This window comes from Pinus tabuliformis, chromosome 3_1 (assembly GCF_031772625.1).
Source record: "Pinus tabuliformis cultivar Carrire ecotype Pingquan chromosome 3_1, CPIR1, whole genome shotgun sequence".
Classification (NCBI taxonomy): Eukaryota; Viridiplantae; Streptophyta; class Pinopsida; order Pinales; family Pinaceae; genus Pinus; species Pinus tabuliformis.
In genome coordinates, this window is record NC_142301.1 from 254100563 (window position 1) to 254116815 (window position 16253).

Below are 16253 nucleotides of genomic sequence, written 5' to 3' on the forward strand. Positions count from 1 at the left end.
GGTACAATACTATGTGAAATTAACATGGTAATAGCTCCTGGTTTGATAATTTCCATGGTTCAAATTATGTATACGACTTTTGTTCATAAAACCTCCATATGTATGCAACTCTTCTTCACATGAACCACGTATACTACTCATACTTCACAATTTCCATGCATTCTGTGTCTTAGCTGTCAATTTTCTACCATATCCTTTGTAAGATCTATACCAATATTCGTAATATATTCATTACTTCCATAACCATAATATTATAAGCAATTTGACATCAAGGACATATTTATCAAGTAGGCTGCCATCAAGGACAACACATTAGCCATAATTCCAACAATCTCCCCCTCTACACTTGACGACGACAACTTTGGTGTTTGGAGACCATCTATAAACACCTGCAAACACCAAGTCTTCTCTCCTAGTTTTATATCGAGGGCAAAGGGTTGAACCATGTTGAATGAATTACTTCCCTTTGTAGAGCTCAATAATGTAAGTATGATCTACTGGTATGAATCATGAAACCTGCATACTAAACATGCTCCCTCCTAGCATATGGTGTGCCTTCTAAAGATATCCAAAAAAATTACGAGACTTTATGACTCAATTAAATAGCTATCCATAAATACATATGACATCTCCTATACAAATGGCTCTTATGATCGGTCACCCAACATAATGGGGTTACACATTTGACCCAAAATTTACATTAATTACTAAAAGACTTAATCCCAATAGCCCATACATGACTTATTTTCATGACCTTTACATCAACAGACATATATGACATCAAGGATTTCAACAATGAAGTATCTTTGCAACAAAACCTTGATACACATAAAAAATTATCATACTCCATATATGCATATGCAACATAATCATTTGATAGTAGCAACATAAATGACATAGTAGCAACATGAGCATCCTCATCATCATCAACAAGTAATATATCATTAGGAAGTTAAGATAGTTTAGTCATAGTCTCTTCAATGTCAATATGAGGCGAAATATATAATGTATCCAAGCAGTGCCAAGCAATTATAGTAGAAACATAAGATTGTGCAATAAGGCTCTATTAGAAACTCATCTCCTTGACTTCATGTCACCAAGGTCATCCCACTCCTTCCTCATATAGAAAGAGCCACAATCGTCAAGTAGAAAAAACATATCAATCTTAGGTAGCATCACTACAAGAAAAAAGGTCATTTGTGAGGGGCAAAAAATGTCACCATAAGCTCATTGGTGACGGTTAAAAGAGCCTTCATCACCAAAAACTAAACATCACCAAAGGTGGTGTCGCCAAAATTATAGGTGTTGTAGTGACATTCAAAGTCCGTCACCAATAATGATTTATAATGATGGATAGTGACCATCACCATTTCATATGAGAAATTGTGACGGACCATAGCCTCCGTCACAAAAAATTGAACGTCACCAAAGGTGGCATCACCAAAAGTATAGGTGTTGTAGTGACATTCAAAGTCTGTTACAAATAATGATTTATAATGACAGATAGCAATCGTCACCATTTCATATGAGCAATGGTGACAGACCATAGCCTCCGTCACCAAAAACTAAACGTCACCAAAGATGGCATCAACAAAAGTATAGGTGTTATGGTGACATTCAAGGTCTGTCACAAATATTAATTATAATGATAGATAGCAACCGTCACCATTTCATATGAACAACAATGATTTATTGTGATGGATCTTTCATGGTCGTCAATATTGGTGCATATATATGTTGACGTTTGTTGATTGTCACCAAAAGCCACATTTCCAGAAGTATAGGTGTTGTGGTGACATTCAACGTCTGTCACGAATAATGACTATAATGATGGACAACGACCGTCACCATTTCATATCAACAACAATGATTTATAGTTATAGACCTTTGAGGGTCGTCACTATTGATGTGTATATATGGTGGCGTTCGTTGACTGTCACCATTTCATATTTTGGTGAGGGTTGAAAAATGTCACCAAAGCTCATTGGTGATGGTCAAAAGAGCCTCCATCATAAAAAATTGATCGTCATCATTCCATATGGATATCAAGGCATGATGGAAGCGAACCACCAACCTCCTGCTTGTAAAGAAAGTGATCTTCCATTGAGCTAGCACCCTTTAAAAAATTAGACCTTGAAAATTCATAAATTGTAAATTCTACAACTTTCAATAAATTAAAGTCTCAGCAATATTTTACTAAACAAACAAAGTAACATCGAAGTTGCAGGTCCCTGCCTAATGGTTATAGAAGTTATGAAAAGTGGGTGGAGGGAAAAATAATTATGTATAAGAGAATCAATATGTTCAGTTGAATAGTCAATTAGAAGTGAAACTCTGAAGACAATTATAATCAATAAATGATCTATAACTAGCAAATGCATCGAATATTGTAAAGGAAATGTCATAAGTGGATAGCATATGGAAGAAGAACATTGATAAAGACAGATGCAATATGTTATATGTTGAGTGAAAGAAAAATCTCAATGTTGTTGTTGTTTGGTGTTTAGATATCTGAATGATATCTAAACTTCTGTGCAAATGTAACATGGATCTCCGGAAACCATGAACGATATATATATATATATATATATATATATATATATATATATATATATATATATATATATATATATATATATATATATATATATATATATATATATATATATATATATATATATATATATATATATATATATATATCCCCTTTACACAAAACAACATGCAATTTGAAATTTCATGAGTCCCCACTCAAAATATGACAGCAACCAACAAATAAAAGAAATTGACTTGGACAAAAAACAATAGCTTCACCTTCATTCTTGAGTTACTTGTGTTTATTTGAATTTTACTTGTGACATTATTTATCTAACAAGGAATCAAAATCATCACTAGTATTAAATTCATCCGACATAGACTTTTGAGATCGCACTGACATCTGCATTTTTTTTGTCATGCCTGAAAACCATGGAGATCTGTTATGAAACCAGCTCACAAAAAGATAGAAAAGGTAGATCAATGTCTTAGAATTCAGCCTCTTTGAGGGAGAAACCTCCTTTACATTACATAAATGAACAATTCTTGAATGATACAAATGAAAATACCTCATTTCTATATATAGAAATCTAAGGGGTCATAATATAATTAGAGCCGACATAACAATAATAATGTAAGGGCATAATAATAACAATAGTGGGCTTCTATGGCGAACAATAGTAACAATATGGGCACTACATGGGTACATCAATATAATAAGGGGTTTGTACTAATAACAATAAGGGGTTACATTAGTAGTATAGGGGCCTAACATGCCCCTATCCTTCAAAAAGTGTTGTCCTCAACGCTTGAGTAGTTCTTGATGCTTCTGTATAAAATTCTTGTCCTCCCATGTGGAATCTTTAGCGGGTATGTTCTTCCACTTGATGAGGTAATCTGAAATTGATCGATTTCGTAGATGTTGGGTTCTTGTTTCTGTGACTGCTCCAGGTTCTAATAAGATTTTTCCTTCCTCTTCAATTTCTGGCAATATTGTTTGAATTGGGACCTTTTGCAACTTTTGAATAAGTGGCCATACTTCTTCGTCCTTCTTCCATTCATCCCTTGCTTCATTTATCCAATCTGGTTGGATAATAGAAATAGCACAAACAATGCTTCCACATCCTCATCCTTTCTTGAGAGTGCATTTGCAACAAAATTTTGCTTCCCTTTTCTATAGATGATGTCAAAGTCATAACCCAACATATTTGTGACCGATTTTTTTATTCCTCTAAAGATAATAGTTGTTCTAAAAAGTATTTAAGACTATCATGATCCATTTTTACCTTGAAGTGTCTTCCCATTTGGTAAGGTCTCCATTTCTTAAGTGCATATAGTATTGCCAACATTTCCTTCTCATAAATAGCTTGCTTGAGATGTAGCAGTAAAAATACCCAATCATCTACTTCAAAACATTTTTCACTACGATGTTGATCTACCTATTGTTTCATTCGATTTTGCACCAAAGTGGCGTTATCCTTTAAAAGTTGGAGAACTTGTTGTTGATGCTCGATGTGATCTTTCACTGCTTGAACCTTTTTCTTCTTGATATGTCCTTCTATCTTTAGAGTTTTAGGAGTGGTAATTTCTTCCAATCCTTTACAAGATATGGTCAGATTCATTTCTTGATGCTCGATGTGATATTTCACTTCTTGAACATTTTTCTTCTTGATATGCCCTTCTATCTTGATAGTTTGAGGAGTGGTAATTCTGACCAATGAATTACAAGATATGGTTGGATTCATTTCTTCTTTCTCGATGTGATCTTTCACTTATTGCACCTTTTTCTTCTTGATATGTTCTTCTATCTTGAGAGTTTTAGGAGTGGTAATTCTTGCCAATGCTTACAAGATATGGCCTAATTCATTTCTTCTTTCTCCGGGGTTGGTTCTGGCGTATATCCTCTTCTTTTGATGTTTCTTGATCCTTTTCTTCCTACTCTTCATACTCTATGTAAAATAATTTCTTTTCAGCACACTTATGACCTTTAGTGCATTTTCTATCACAATTGTAACAAAGCCCTTTTTCTCTTTTTTCTTCCAATTGTCACGGTGTAACCCTTGTAGGTTGTGAAAGGCTAGAATAAAAAACACTTCCATCTTTATAGTTGTGAGGGGTAGACTTCCTTATTGCTATAATTTTACTTTCCACTATGTAACAAAGCCCTTTTACTCTTTCCAATTGTTGTGGTTTTCCTCTAAGGAAGGCGTTGCTCTTTGTATCCTCATAATGTGCTATCATTTCCTTCATGAAAATTGACCACGTAACAAGTTGTTTACGAGAAAAAAGCCCTTTATACCATAAAAATTGATCCGGTTCTAAATATGATTATGCAATACATACTTTTTGTAACAGTGGTACACCATGTAGATCAAAATATTGCTCCATCTGAAGTATCCAATTTACCAGATCCTTGCCATCAAACTTCCTCATCTTTCTTTTCCGTGATTTTAGGAGTTCGATCTTGAAATGACTGTAACTCTGTACTTTCAGATATTTAAGTTCTGAAATTGGGATCTGTAGTAGCCCTCTGCGTACTCTTTCCAATGCCACTACTCTGATCCAAATTGGATTCTCCAAGGAAGAGTTATGCCAAATCTCCTACAGTGACCTAATTATAGACTAGTTCAGTAGAACAAACTTGTACAATGTGCCACGTGTCACTGTTTTGAACTTTGGCTCTTAAAAATATATAGAAGAAACTACAGTCTGTCCTCTTTTTGTACCTTATTACGAAATTTCAATCCGATGCTCTAGGAGAAAGTTATGATTATTTCCCCAGGTCACCTGTTTGGAATGTAATTTAGGTGTCTGCAAAAAGACCAACTTCCTCAGAGAATATATCCTCAAATATAGTGTGAAAATCTCTGAGATGCAGACCCGCGGTTTAGTGCGTTTTCTTCTCAAATGGGTTTTTTTTTTCTCTTCTGAAACATAGCAGAAAAAATGTTATAGCAAAAATTCCACGATGACCTATTTGGAGCATCGAAACCCTAGAATCCAAAGCTTTGATACCAAATGTTATGAAACCAGCTCACAAAAAGATAGAAAAGATAGATCAATGCCTTAGAATTCAGCCTCTTCGACGGGGCAACCTCCTTTAGATTACATCAATGAACAATTGTTGAATGATGGAAATGAAAATACCTCTTTTCTATATATAGGAGTCTAAGGGGTCATAATATAATCAAAGCCAACATAACAATAATAATGTAAGTGCATAATAATAACAATAGTGGGCTTCTATGGGGCACAATAGTAACAATATGGGCACTACATGGGTACATCAATGTAATAAGGGGGTTGTACTAATAACAATAAGGAGTTACACTAGTAGTATAGTGGCCTAACAATATCCATGTCGATAATAGAATAAGATGTGTGTTTGCAGCTCAAGAACGCATTCCTTATTAACAATTGTTACTTGACATAAGCCAAAGAGACAACACAATATCAGCGTACACAAAATCCCCACCGAAATATAATCATAACTTAGCTAAGAAGTCTAAAAGATGTTCTTAATTAATAAACTTTGTATTTGGAAATTTTGTTCCTTTAGATTTAAAATAGACAATGTTGTCCAATGCTTCTGTCTATTTATCCAGGCAATTATATCATAGCATATTATGTCACACAGTAGCAATCTACAGTACCTAAAGTAATAAAAACAAATTTGCTCAAGAAAATAGATTTAGAAAAGAGCTTTGAAAACTATATGTTTGTCATCAAAGCTTTAATTAGTTTAAAAATAAACTAGTTGGAGTCTGAAAATCAAAATCATATAGGAAACGAACACGACAATGGCCAAAGTCACTTTCATACAAATAAAGCTAGAGTCACTATTGTTACTGTAGATAAATGAAATTTGGGCAGTGATCTAACAGTTAGAGCTTATTTGCAGGGAAGACTCATCAATACCAACAATTTTTTCCCACAATCTGTTGTGTCTCTAGATCCAGATCAAATAGATTGTTATTCTCAAGTTCTACGTTTCAAGTGTTGATTTCTGGATCACCCTTTAAAACAAAATTTTACCACTCCATTCGATTTTTTTTTGTCAAAAGAATTGGTAGGACCTTGCCATCCTCTATTTTACATCAACCAATAACCATCCATCAATGATATAAAGAATAACATATACACAACAAAGGCCAAAGGTGCACTTGTTGTATACCTATGTTCTAGGAATCATTTGACCTTAGTGGTGCAAAGAGCTCACCCTGAAGAAATAGCATCCACGTGGAATTTAAAAAACTTTTTAAAATCAAGCTCCAAGTAAACCAATCAAAATATGAACATCCTTTTAATCAATAAAATCTTTGACTTAAAATAAATTTGGCCTATAATTGAATGTTATATCAACCATGTCAAGTAACTAACATCGGTTGAGAAATACAGGCCATGCATATTGGATTAGCGAAATAATTGATGTGATAAAGCTCAAAATCAAACAGATGACTTACAGATAAGAAAAGAAAATAAATGACTTACAACTAAGACATGAGGTTTCCCTTTCAACCCTGTCATTAAATAACTCTTCTTTATGTAACAGAGCATTAATTTTTTTCTAATAATACGTGGAAGTGGTGTTTTAACATTAACCTCTGATAGAGTCTGTGTCCATGACTACATCTCAAGATCGCTCCATTACCAGCATTTGGGGCTAAATAAGATACATGCAAAAGCCATCAACATGAAAATGAAATCTACATCCTTGTTAAAAAATGGGAGGAAAAAAAAAATCCACAAATTGAAACAGAGTGTAGGATAACTCATTCCTACAACATAATTATCCTGTTATGAACAATAAAAAAAGGAATCATGAGAAACATAAATTTTGCCACATTTTGACAATCATTTCCTTTTGCATATTCTATGAGCAATTGATGAAAAAAGTCAGCTAAAGTTTGTCAACATCAAGATTATAGTAAAACATAAAGGAACTGCTTCAACACATATAATCCTAAACATAAGCATCTATACATATAGGTATTTATTGAGTACATTGTATTTTTTGAAAATATGGAAGTCAAATCTTTGAAATAACACAATTTATGGTACCACTTCCTTACAAAGTCCATTCATTCGAGTATTTACGAAGTCCATTCAGGAATTTCTTCAAAGTTCAAAGTTCAAACAATTAACATGTATCATAAAAAAACTCAGATTTGAAAAGGAGATAACCCAAAGATGTAGAGTATATATCTCACATTTATATATCCCAATTTCCAGACATTGAAATGAAACATTTTAGCATAATATTGTGAATTCAGGCCAAAATGCTAGAAAAAAATATTGATGGTTATTTTTGTTAAAAATAGAAACTAGGGACAAATTCCACTTTGAGCAGATCCTTTGGGGAATATAATTGTGGCATTGAATTCCTCTTTTTCAGAGGACCAAAATCGATCTAAATATCATCAAATTTGGATAAGTAGAAGTGGAATTTTGAATTTATGTTTCTCTCATGTAAATTATTTTGGTCAGCCTCAACTATATGTCGGCTTAAGAAGGTCAAATGTCATGTCCCCTCAACTCCATTGAATTGTATATATAGAGGAGCATTCTCTCTCATTTGGGACACGTCAATCAAAAGAAAAAGATATCTCTGTGGTAGCGAAGATTAAGGAGGATAAATTATGGTTACTGTTGGGATTGTTTTGGTTAGGGGTTTGTCATAACAGGTCCGAGTTTGGAAGAAATGCTTCATTATGGTTAAGGAAAACCTTATATATGGGTTGTGACATGTTCCATATGGGAATTATTTATGTATTTTGGCCACATCTAGAAGATATTCTCACATCTTAACCATAGGCCTTGAATCACTTGCCCAAGAAGCTGAAATACAATAGAAATTCATTGACCTTATATGATAGTATTTAGGTGCTTGTTGAGGATGACATGGAAACTTAAAAATAGGCTAGGACTACCACAAATAATAGAGCCCTTGTAAGAAGAAAAGGTCACACTGTTTACAGAATTCAAGGGCTGGAGCAGCATGCTTTAGAAGCCCTAATCCAGAACCACAGAGATAATATCAATGGTGACCTTAATGTGGTCATAAACCAACTCCTTAAGCCAGCGAAAGGGAGAATCATGTGAAATAAGGAAGGTCGCAATAGAAAGGAGGATTTTTGGATCAGTCAACTTAGAAAGAAGTGGACTGTTGTTGCCCTAACCAGACCGATCTTGTACAACAATATGATTTGTCCTCTATGAACAAATGGCCTAGATTACAGGATTGAATGGATCTAAGAGAAGTGATGACTGATCTTCGTATTGGAAAGTTATTTCATATCATTTTACTCTCTATTTTTCTCTACTAAACATTTGATGATGATAATAAGAAGATTTGATCAAGGGTTTTCCCCATCTTGGGGTTTTTCCCTCGCTTGAGTCATATTCTCAAGTCTTTATGTCTTGGCTTGTCTTCTACATCTATCATTTATGTTATTCCAGTCCGTATGGTGACTTGATTTAAAGCTTAGATAGATATCTCCTACACTTGATTAGTCCTCTAGAGATGATATTGTTAGGCCACTATACTACTAGTGTAACCCCTTATTGTTATTAGTACAACCCCCTTATTACATTGATGTACCCATGTAGTGCCCATATTGTTACTATTGTGCCCCATAGAAGCCCACTATTGTTATTATTATGCACTTACATTATTATTGTTATGTTGGCTTTGATTATATTATGACCCCTTAGACTCCTATATATAGAAAAGAGGTATTTTCATTTCCATCATTCAATAATTGTTCGTTTATGTAATCTAAAGGAGGTTGCCCCGTCGAAGAGGCTGAATTCTAAGGCATTGATCTATCTTTTCTATCTTTTTGTGAGCTGGTTTCATAACATTTGGTATCAAAGCTTTGGATTCTAGGGTTTCGCTGCTCCAAATAGGTCATCGTGGCATTTTCACTATAACATTTTCTCTGTTATGTTTCAGAAGAGAAAAAAAAACCATTTGAGAAGAAAACGCACTAAACCGCGGGTCTGCATCTCAGAGATTTTCACACTATATTTGAGGATATATGCTCTGAGGAAGTTGGTCTTTTTGCAGACACCTAAATTACATTCCAAACAGGTGACCTGGGGAAATAATCATAACTTTCTCTCTGAGCATCGGATTGAAATTTCGTAATAAGGTACAGAAAGAGGACGGACTGTAGTTTCTTCTATATATTTTTAAGAGCCAAAGGTCAAAACAGTGACATGTGGCAGTTGTTTGTGGTAATTCAAGTCAGGGTCCCAGAATCTAAAATTGCTCCATCAAATTCTGAGCATGATCACCATGATCACTGATTAGTATCAACTATTCAACACATATTCTCTCTATCAGTACCTTTGGTTTTGGAAGGATATTTCTCTTTGAAGATAGAAAATTTCTGTGATAGGGTCAAGTCACTATGATTCCTTGCTTGAAGGATCGAATCATCTAACGTGTTGCAGGAATAAGGCTGAGGGATTGTGTAAGAGAAAAGTTAAAGAAGGATCATATTGATCTCAAGAGACATATTATGGTTATGCTGGAGGTATCCCTAAAACAATTTTATCAATAATTTGAGCACAGGAAGGTTTGATTAGTCAACACTGGCACTCGATGGTCATTATACACAATCTGTAGGCCTCCTTGAAGGTCATTGTTGCAGTGAAATTATAGTATATTCCATTGGTGAAAGATGCAGTAACTATGCAGACTTGGTTATTATTATTTGGAAGGCTTATATCTGAACCTTGTAGCATATTGAACTTTTTCATTGACTGAAGCATGATAAACTTGTCATTAACATAACTTTGTGGCCTCCTTGAGAGAGAATTGATTCATTATACCATCCTACAACTCGAAATTGATTGGCTATTAACTTTAGATATATGTGAGCATGAAAGTTTAAATAAGTCATCTTTGTCAAGATTCTGACAGAGGTAAATTGTAGCAGAAAGACCAAGATGACTCTATTTGATGGAAAACAATAACACAAATGAGACTAAATGAACACAGTCCACATAAAAGTGGTTTTAAACTTTTATTGTTGAATATCTTACAATTGTGATAATTACGATTAACACATGTATCTATTTTCCTTTGATAAAACTACATATCGATAACTTAAAAGCAATACAGTTGTAACACAAAACAAAAAATTTACTACATGAAAAGATGCTTGCCAAGGCTCTCATCGGATTTGTAGTCATGTGTTTGTGCTTTATTGCTATGACACTCACTATGTCCAAACTAAGGAAAACATGGACAAAGATAAAAATAACTTGGCGAAGTTGAAGGCTCTATTTTCCTTATTAACATCTTCCTTTGACAAGGATATTGGTCATCTATAGGTCTTTGGGCACTCAGCACTGGATGTTAATTGGATGAATGCACAAGGTCAGATTCAGGATACTTCCTTATCTCCCTTAGCTACTCAAATGAAAGAGCTCTCTAGGAAGTTCCAGATGATCAGAAACTCTCATGTGTTTAGAGAACTTAATAGGACAACATATACTCTCTCAAAAGAAGGATTGCAGTTGTAGGAGGTTGTATGAGAACTAAGTTTTGGAGAAGGAATTCATTGGTGGTCATTTATATTATTTAGGATAAAAGTATAATAGGTTCCACAACATGGAGACCTTACTTCAGAGCATTCATATCAAACTACAATTGTTTAACATTTTTAATTTGCAGTAAGCAAAGAAAGGTAATTTTATTGATGTCCAACAAATGACAAAAAAATATGCCAATGAGACTAGAATGTACAATCAGTAATTACCAATCTGTAGGGGTGTCATGGGCTAACCTGAAAGCATAAATAGAAACTTGTTTATTTTTATTAGAGTTCACTAGTGCCAAAGTTTTAATTCTAAATTTGGTTGCTCTTTACAGACAACTTCCACACAAGTCTCCCTGAGATCCCACTTTTATCAATAAATGATACCCACATTTAGTGCAAAAACTAGTAATGAAGTTTTAAGGCCTCCTAGTCATCAGGGAAGTTGATTATTAGGATTACTTGTGACATCCTATGTATTTTTCAAATGCTAATACACCATATATAATTCTTATGTATTTTAGAAACTCCAATACAAAATCAATATTAATAGGAGTCATCAAGGCCAACAAATATATCTTCAACCATATACATAGTGAAGACATACTTGTTTAATAGTGATGAGATGATATAACATAATATGATTTGGTACAAGTATTTGTTTCTACAAGTGTCTATATGCTAGAAGAAATAGGCCTATAATGTTGTAGTTGAAAATACCATTGGAAAATGTGCCTAGACTAGTTATATTATGCTTCAATCTGTTGGGAAAGGGAGATCTATTTCATAATTTCCATAAAACAATAAAGTTGTTTCATGATTATCCCTAAGGTTGCAATGAAACCCTGAAACCACATGTGACATGGTAAAAAAAAACCCTAAAGTAATTGGCAACAATTGTGGCCAAGGTCAATCTCTAAGTTCTCTCTGCACAGAACAATTTTTTGAATAACTGAATAATTTTTTCTAACAATAGTAATATATCCTGTACCAAATACATTTGTTTTCCCTAATGACTTTCCTATTGAAAGGTATTCTGGGGCTATCTACTCCATAATACCAAAAACAACAGTAGTGACATGTGAATCCCTTTGGTCTAAAATCTTTTCCAATCCAAAGTCTCCCACGATGGCTTCAAAATCTTCATGCAGTAAAATGTTTGTTGCTTTGACATCACAATGAATTATCTTGGGGTCACATTGATCATGCACATATAAATAATAAAAGTCCCCTTGCTGCTCCAAGTGCTATCTATTTGGGAGTATACTAATCTAGAGCTAGTTTCCCCACCAATATGATTTCTTAGATGATAGGTCGCACTTGTAATTCATCTCTACTATGTTAAGGAAAATCACATAATTCCAAAATAGAATGAAAGCACCACAATCTTATTATCCTTGCTTCATAAATATCAGAATGCTATTGTACCTCCTTGTACCTTTGTTTAGTATGTCCATCATCAAGTGACCTTAGATGTTGCCTTAAGACCTCTAGTAGTAAGCCTTAGTAGAGGGTAGCAATGCTCTTGCATGCATCAAAGTTCCCCGAATTCATATGAAAACTCTTAGCTAATTTCTCCTTTGCTTCTATATTCAATGCATTTATGAGTGCAATGCCTTTGCTCACTACTCTCTAGCTATAAAGTGAGGGTGTTTTGTTTGTTAGCTGGGGAATGCCAAGACAAATGTCAGTAGTGGGAATACACAATTTGCTCAAATTTCACATCCAATTGTTACATATCACATCTAGTGCCAAGATGTCTATACATCACCATTGTTTAACGATGAAAAATGTTAATCATTGGATGAATTATGCAACAATGTGAATTGTACATTTGGGCAAAGAGAAATTCTACAAACAAACTCTTTGCGAAGAGAACCTAAGCATTATTTTACCATGTAAGAAACCATTTCATCCATGTCAATTTGAGACATGTGCAGTCACATGAAACTCAGGAGACATTGAAAAATGAGTTTGGTTGAGAAATGTATGACCATGATGTATTTATTAGAGACAATGAAGCTCCAATGAATGATAAATATGCCAAGTACATAGGGATGAAGAGCAAATTTCATTTTGTAGTAAGAGGAGAGCTTGTGATAGATCTTGTACAAATTACAAAGTGATATATTTTTACATCCTTAAAAATAGATGTCCTTTTGGTCTTGCCTCTTCCTTGAGTCATTACCTATATATACATCTGAAGTGGGATGGCCTCATCTATCTTGAATGTGAAGATTTATTTGACATTTATTATCCTCTTTTAGTGTTTCCCAAGATTATATCATATATATCCACTTACATTGTGGGGTGGTAAAGAAAATTGGAGTACTTTTGGGAACAATGGGAATGTGTCTCTCATATTGATTGGAGTAGCATGTATCCTTTTGGTGATTCTGTGACATGAAATAAAATTGGAAATGTGTATATATCATTTGGTGATTATGTACACTTGTTTATTCCATCTTCTTGCACCTCCTCCAGCAAGCAGTGTGAAGGGAAGACTTGAATTCGAAGTTGACATGGATAAAATAGATATAGACACCACTGAATCTACGAGGATCTCCTTGCTGGCTGATAAATATGGAATTGTTGAAAATAAGCTAAAACCATTGTATTGATGCTCGAGGGAAATGTAGACCATTTCTCAAGTATATTTTCTTTGGAAATGCTTGAAAATAAAACAACTACTTCAACCATTGATAATAGCTTTAGTCCTTGCATTGGTCATTCAAATTATTCCATTTTTAAGAAATTAATCTTGATAAATGATGCTCCTATTTTATTTGTTACTGACAACTGCATCATCCTTAAGGGTGCTATGGTTCCATGCATAATGTTGGCTGTAGGTGGCAACCTCACTGGAGGTTCATTAAATCAAAGCTTGGGCCGCAGACAACTATAGCCATTATAATTGCGTGATTATTCTTATTGCCTCTAGTTGGTCTGGGAATCATCACTTCAGAATATAAATTAGACTGCCTAGCTGCTGGTGAAAAAATTTGGTGATTCGTTCTGATACTCTAGAAAATAATGCCCTGATCATTTCGATCTTTCTTCCAAAGACAACATGCGACAAGATTTAGTTTTCATTATTAGTGATGATAACATATTTTGATGGTTTTGAAAGAGATATATTGTTAGTGAATTGATCTGCAAGAACTTATAAATGCATCACTTACAGAAGTAAATTTGAAAATGTCTGTTAAACTATATTTAGGATCAAGATTGTGGTTTCCTAGGCTAATGAACAATATAGGGCCCGATTGTCAAAGAGAACCTTCATGCCTTTGTCAACGCTTAGGACAACCCAATCTACATTAATGCATTTCTGTTGAGTTGAAAGCTACGTTTGCAACAAGAAATTTAAAAAGGATTTCCATTTTCATTCATAGGCCCATGGGATTTACATGGTTGCTTTTTAGTGGGTAACTCAGTCGTCCATGTTAGCACTCAGAATGAACCTCAAGGCTGAGAAAAGGAAACTCTGAGGTAACCACAGACCAAGCTTTCGATCTGGCATCTAGCCCTGCCAGACTAGAGAGGGCTCTCTCTTTGCCAACAAGATGTGGCTGCAATGAATGAAATTTTAAGCTAGCTATGGAGTATGGGAATTTGTTTAAAAGGTTTTGGGTTGAAGCAATAAGAGAAAGGATGATTGGGCTATGGAGTCTATGCCAATTTCTGTCGGCAAACTTGGGGCAAAGTAAGTGCCATGTTCAGCCAGATAAAGATTGTGAACGTCAGAAGAATACGGGAGAAAGCCTGCTGCCCTGCAGGCATCAAACAAGGGATGGATTTGCAACAGCAACTTTAGAGAAAAGAGAATCATGAGGTTGCTCAACAGAGCATCTAGCAAAGGATGAATTTTGCTAATAAAACCATTACATCTAATAGAAAAATCATCATGAAAGGAGCATCATAGGGGATGGATTCCTAACACATCTCTTAGATAATGTTGTAACAAGGTAGAAAAACATAATGTGTAAATGAATTTATGAGAAAAACATACTTGACATTTAGGCACCGTGATGAATCCTAGGCCCAAAGGGCAGAAAACGGCTTTATTAAAATGATATTCAGGAAACTTTGCACAGCGCCAAGTAGCCTCTCTGCTACCAAAATAGAACCTCTACACTATGAAATTCATCAAATATGTACATTTATCTCATCCCTGTACTAAGGGAATTGAGCTCAACCATCTTCCTCAAAATAGAATCAGTTACATTAAATTTGGCCTGAACTTCTGAAATTAGGTGTCCATGATGAACTCGTATCTCCTGAACCATAGCACATGTTACAAAAATGAAAGAGGTTTTTGTATATAAGGTCATTTTGGAGAAAACCCTCTCTCAAAGTTTTGAAATTCGTTTCTAGTGGCTCGGCATCTGTGCCACAAAATCATCTCTAAAACAGAAAATCATTAAAAATTTAAATCTGTAAAAGTAAGCTGTAAATATCTAGTCAAATATTCCAATTCACGACCCCTGTGAATAAACTGAAAGAGGTTTTTGTTGTATGGCTCGTGTTTAACACAAACCTCTTTGCGTTTCTCAAAATTACTCTCCATATGTTGTAAAATGGCACCGCACTAAAATGACTAAAACAGTAAAATAACTGCAAAATTTGTTTTATTTTAATGTAGGCTTCAAATATCACTGCATATCTCCTACATAGTAACACTTGTGCATAAAATGAAGGAGGTTTTTGTTATTTGGTATGTAATGGACACGAAACTCTTTCACTTTTGTTGTAAATGTTTCCTTGTGTGCAGCAAATGACCTCAAAACATGCATAACCAAGAATCAATCATTCATTTCGATCATATCTTCTGATCCAGAAACCGTTTACGGGAGTGTGATATACTGTTGGAAATATTTTTCCGAGCTTCTTTTGATGGACATATCTAGGATATGATTCGCACTGAAACTCATGTGCAAAACACCTCTGAAAACCAGAGCTCATTTTGATCCCTGGTAACAGGCTGTGAAGACTGGAATTAACATTGACCTTATTGGGGATGGCAGCTCCTTGGAGGTGTCAAGAACACCATAGACCAAGTGCCTCGTCCATTGGGAAATATGGTCACAAACATCTGTAAACCCAAAAAACTCATACCAATCCAAAAACATATACATACTGCAATATGTACATAAACAAATACTGGAA

At 34.5% G+C, this 16253-nt stretch overlaps 1 pseudogene; it reads left to right on the forward strand.

Annotated features, from left to right (window-relative positions):
* Nucleotides 1-13606: 13606 nt before the first annotated feature.
* Nucleotides 13607-14111, forward strand: LOC149186754 (protein PIN-LIKES 6 pseudogene; annotated as a pseudogene).
* The last annotated feature ends 2142 nt before the right edge of the window (nt 14112-16253 follow it).